Genomic DNA, 6,000 nt, shown 5'->3' on the forward strand with positions numbered 1-6,000 from the left:
AAAAAAGAAATGCGTTATTGTAAATGGAGGCATCCAAGAATAGAAAATAAGTCATATTCTGTATACACTTCAATAATTGCTTTTAGATAGTGAAGTACAATACATGTAAAGTTAATTGGTATTATTTTAGTTAATTAAAAAATCAGTGTTATGTAGTAGGAAAAAATCTGTCTAGCAAAATTACTGCTAGTATATTTTAGGGACAACATCATCAATCTTTTTTGTGAGCAATAGACTGGATCTATTCATATATCAGGGATGTCACTGAACTGCATTGATTTCCATAATAAATCCTCAGTTAAAGGGATTGTATGGAATTTAATTTCGATAAACAGCGTCACTCTTGTCTACAGGTTGTGTCTGTTATTGCTGTTCAACCACCATTGAAGTATTATATTATAATTTTTATATATTATATTTTATTATTATGAATTATTATTTATCAATGTTTGAAAACAGAATTTTGTCTTGGAGAACACATATAAACTCTATGTTGTAACCAATTTAGAGTTTAGAGTTTGTAACTTCTGTTTTGATTGGAAAGACCAGGGCACATGCAATAGAGAAAATACTTGTCACTCACAAAGTCAGATGTATAAATACAGTCATTTCAAGTACAACAAGAGAAAGCTTACCTGCAAAACAAAAAAATATAGGGGTGCAAGCAAATGTCCTGGAATCAAAATGTCAAGGTATCCTGGGAGACATTGTGGTGTACTGATATATATATATATGTCTTTCTTGTGAAATTCTCGATAAGTTTGATGTGTCACATGACCCTCTTCCCATTGAAAAAACTAAAGTTGGATACAAAATGGCCGACTTCAAAATGGCCGCCATGGTCAACACCCAGCTTGAAAAGTTTCCCCCCTCCCATATACTAATGTGCCACAAACAGGAAGTTAATATCACCAACCATTCCCATTTTATTTAGGTGTATCCATATAAATGGCCCACCCTGTATATATATATATATATATATATATATATATATATATATACAGTGAAGGAAATAAGTATTTGATCCCTTGCTGATTTTGTAAGTTTGCCCACTGTCAAAGACATGAACAGTCTAGAATTTTTAGGCTAGGCTAATTTTACCAGTGAGAAATAGATTATATTTTTTTTTTAAAAACAGAAAATCACATAGTCAAAATTATATATATTTATTTGCATTGTGCACAGAGAAATAAGTATTTGATCCCCTACCAACCATTAAGAGTTCAGCCTCCTCCAGACCAGTTACACGCTCCAAATCAACTTGGTGCCTGCATTAAAGACAGCTGTCTTAAATGGTCACCTGTATAAAAGACTCCTGTCTACAGACTCAATTAATCAGTCTGACTCTAACCTCTACAACATGGGCAAGACCAAAGAGCTTTCTAAGGATGTCAGGGACAAGATCATAGACCTGCACACGGCTGGAATGGGCTACAAAACCATAAGTAAGACGCTGGGTGAGAAGGAGACAACTGTTGGTGCAATAGTAAGAAAATGGAAGACCTACAAAATGACTGTCAATCAACATCGATCTGGGGCTCCATGCAAAATCTCACCTCGTGGGGTATCCTTGATCCTGAGGAAGGTGAGAGCTCAGCCGAAAACTACACGGGGGGAACTTGTTAATGATCTCAAGGCAGCTGGGACCACAGTCACCAAGAAAACCATTGGTAACACATTACGCCGTAATGGATTAAAATCCTGCAGTGCCCGCAAGGTCCCCCTGCTCAAGAAGGCACATATACAGGCCCGTCTGAAGTTTGCAAATGAACATCTGGATGATTCTGAGAGTGATTGGGAGAAGGTGCTGTGGTCAGATGAGACTAAAATTGAGCTCTTTGGCATTAACTCAACTCGCCGTGTTTGGAGGAAAATAAATGCTGCCTATAACCCAAAGAACACCGTCCCCACTGTCAAGCATGGAGGTGGAAACATTATGTTTTGTGGGTGTTTCTCTGCTTAGGGCACAGGACTACTTCACCGCATCAATGGGAGAATGGATGGAGCCATGTACCGTCAAATCCTGAGTGACAACCTCCTTCCCTCCACCAGGACATTAAAAATGGCTCGTGGCTGGGTCTTCCAGCACGACAATGACCCGAAACATACAGCCAAGGCAACAAAGGAGTGGCTCAAAAAGAAGCACATTAAGGTCATGGAGTGGCCTAGCCAGTCTCCAGACCTTAATCCCATCGAAAACTTATGGAGGGAGCTGAAGTCCGAGTTGCCAAGCGACAGCCTCGAAATCTTAATGATTTACAAATGATCTGCAAAGAGGAGTGGGCCAAAATTCCATCTAACATGTGTGCAAACCTCATCATCAACTACAAAAAACGTCTGACTGCTGTGCTTGCCAACAAGGGTTTTGCCACCAAGTATTAAGTCTTGTTTGCCAAAGGGATCAAATACTTATTTCTCTGTGCAAAATGCAAATAAATATATATAATTTTGACAATGTGATTTTCTGTTTTTTTTTAAATATAATCTATCTCTCACTGGTAAAATTAACCTAGCCTAAAAATTCTAGACTGTTCATGTCTTTGACAGTGGGCAAGCGTACAAAATCAGCAAGGGATCAAATACTTATTTCCTTCACTGTATATATATATATATATATATATATATATATATATATATATATATATATATATATATACAGTGAAGCCAAAACTAAGTGGGGAATAAGGAACACAAAGAAAGGGAGAACAAACTAGGGGTATGGGGGATAAGGCAAAAAAGAAACAAAAGGCAAAAGCAGGTTCAAATTATAAGGGGTGCAGAAATTGCAGTTGCACCAACTCCCAGGGGCCTAAGGGAAACTAATAGGCATTCTATCACAAAAATAAATATTCTTTGTATTGTGACATCACCCTGTGCATTATCAATGTATTATGATGCTATTCATTATCACTGTGCTGTGAACTCACTGTTCTTATTAACGCTGCACTGTGACACCACTGTGCACACTTTTACCATACTGTTAGATACCTGTAAGCAATAAACCTTTCCTATGACTTTACAGTGTTTATTATTCATGTACTGTGACATCACTGTGTTTGTTATTTCTGTTTTGTGATATTACTCTATGCACTATTCCTATATTGTGATACACTGATTAACCCCTTCCCGCTCCTGGACGTACTATTAGGTCATGGCAGCTGTATCATTCGCGCTCCATGACCTAATAGTACGTCTCGGGAGTAACGGCCGTTTCGGCCGTCCTCCCGACACATACAGGAGCTGTGACAGCTGCTGTCTCATACAGGAGCTGTCACAGCTCCTACAGCGGGGACCGATCGCTGTGTCCCCGCTGATTAACCCCTTAAAAGCCGCGTTCTATAGAGATCGCGCCTTTTTAGGGCTTAAGCTGCCATCGCCGGCCTGCTACACGATAGCGGCGGGCGATGGTGACTATGGCAACCGGACACCAAACAATGGCGTCCGGCTATGCCATAGACGGAAGCCTAGTGTGTCCTGACAACGTCAGGACCCACTATGCTTGCTGTCACTGAGTAGCTGACAGTTCTAATACACTGCACTACGCATGTAGTGCAGTGTATTAGAATTGCGATCAGGGCCTCCTGCCCTCAAGTCCCCTAGTGGGACAAAGTAATAAATTTTAAAAAAGTTAAAAAAAGATGTGTAAAAATAAGAAAATAAAAGTTTTACAAGTATTAGGGTATGTTCACACGGCAGCGTCCGTAACGGCTGAAATTCCGGGGATGTTTTCAGGAGGAAACATCCCCGTAATTTCAGCCGTAAAGGCATGTGCATGCGCTTGAACGCCGCGTCCATTACGGACGTAATTGGCGCTGCTTTTCATTGGAGTCAATGAATAACGGCTCCAATTACGCCCAAAGAAGTGACAGGTCACTTCTTTGACGCGGGCGTCAATTTACGCGCCGTCATTTGCTTTCAATGGGCAGATGTTTGTCAACACTATCGAGGCGCATTTTTCGGACGTAATTCGGGGCAAAAACGCCCGAATTACGTCCGTAATTAGTGCGTGTGAAAATACCCTGAAAAGTAAAAATCCCCCTTTTTACCTTATCAGTCATTTATTATTAATTAAAATATATAAACAAACAAATAAACTATACATAATTGGTATCGCCGTGTCCGTAACGGCCTGAACTACAAAATTATTTCGTTATTTATCCCGCGCGGTGAACGCCGTAAAAGAAAATAATAATAAACCGTACCACAATCACAATTGTTTGGTCACGTCACCTCCCAAAAAATGGAATAAAAAGAGATAAAAAAGTCACATGTACCGAAAAATGGTACTGATCGAAACTACAGTTCGTTACGCAAAAAATAAGTCCTCGCACGGCTTTATTGATTGAAAAATAAAAAAGTTCTGGCGCTTAGAATAAGGTAACACAAAAAGTGAATGATTTTTTACAAAACGTATTTTATTGTGCAAACGCCATAAGACATAAAAAAAAACTATAAACATATGGTATCGCCGTAATCGTATCACCCCGCAGAATAAAGTGAATATGTCATTTATAGCGCACGGTGAACGCTGTAAAAAAAATAGAATAAAAATACAATAGTAGAATTGCTGTTTTTTAGTCACCGCGCCACCTAAAAATAGAATAAAAACTGATCAAAAAGCCGCATGCACCCCAAGAAAACTACAATGGATTCCTCAAGGGGTCTAGTTTCCAAATTGGGGTCACTTTTGGGGGGTTTCCAATGTTTTGGCACCACAAGACCTCTTCAAACCGGACATGGTGCCTAATAAAAAAGAGGCCTCAAAATCCACTAGGTCCTCCTTTGCTTCGGAGGCCGGTGCTTCAGTCCATTACCGCCCAAGGGCCACATGTGGGATATTTCTCTAAACTGCAGAATCTGGGCAATACGTATTAAGTTGCGTTTCTCTGATAAATCCTTTTGTGTTATAAAAAAAATGGTATAAAGAGGATTTTCTGACAAAAAAAAAATGTACATTTCACCTCTACTTTGCTCTAAATTTCTGTGAAACACCTAAAGGGTTCATAAACTTTCTAAATGCTGTTGTGAATACTTTGAGGGGTCTAGTTTCTAAAATGGGGTGTTTGATAGGGGTTTCTAATATATGGGCCCCTCAAAGCAACTTCAGAACTGAACTGTAACCTAAAAAAATAAATAAATTAGGCAATACTTTGCTTCTTACATTATACTGATAATGAGCCGTGCCCACCCCGAGACGACCCCAGTTTTGACCGTTTGTATAACCCTATTAGACCGTTTCAGTGCCCGGTTTTCCCAAGCATACACCCCCGAGAAGTGTATTTCTATTGATGAGTCCCTGATACATTTTAAAGGGAGGGTTCAATTCCGCGAGTACCTGCCGGGTAAGAGGGCAAGGTATGGCGTGAAGATGTATAAGCTATGTGAGAGTGCATCAGGGTATACCTACAGGTTTAGGATATATGAAGGAAAGGCCACCCCCAAACAAGACTGCATCCTGGACTACAATAGGTACATGGGAGGGATGGACTTGTCAGATCAAATCCTGAAGCCCTACAGTGTCATGCGGTGTGGTATAAGAAGCTGGCCGGGCACATCATACAGATGGCATTGTACAATGCGTACGTGCTACGTCGATGTGCAGGCCAGACGGAAACTTTCCTGGAATTTCAAGAGGTGATTATCAAGAACCTAATCTTTAGGGACCAAGAAGGGGGGGCACCCAGTACTTCTGGAAGCGGAGCCACACGCATCGTACCAGGGCGGCAACACTTTCCAGGAGAAGTTCCCCAAACTGGCAAGAAAGGAAAAAGTCAAAAGAGGTGCAAAGTCTGCTATAAGAGGGCGATAAGGGATGACAATATATCAATGTGACACGTGTCCCGAATAACCAGAGCTCTGTATGAAAGAGTGTTTTAAAATTTATCATACATCCCTTGGTTTATAATTTACCCCAATTTTACTTACCCTGATGCACTCCGCACAGCTTATCCCCCCTCGTCTTTCCCCTCTGAGCCCTGCTGTGTGCCCCGGCAGCTGATA

The sequence above is a fragment of the Rhinoderma darwinii genome, chromosome 5 (genome assembly GCF_050947455.1).
Source record: "Rhinoderma darwinii isolate aRhiDar2 chromosome 5, aRhiDar2.hap1, whole genome shotgun sequence".
Taxonomy (NCBI): Eukaryota; Metazoa; Chordata; class Amphibia; order Anura; family Rhinodermatidae; genus Rhinoderma; species Rhinoderma darwinii.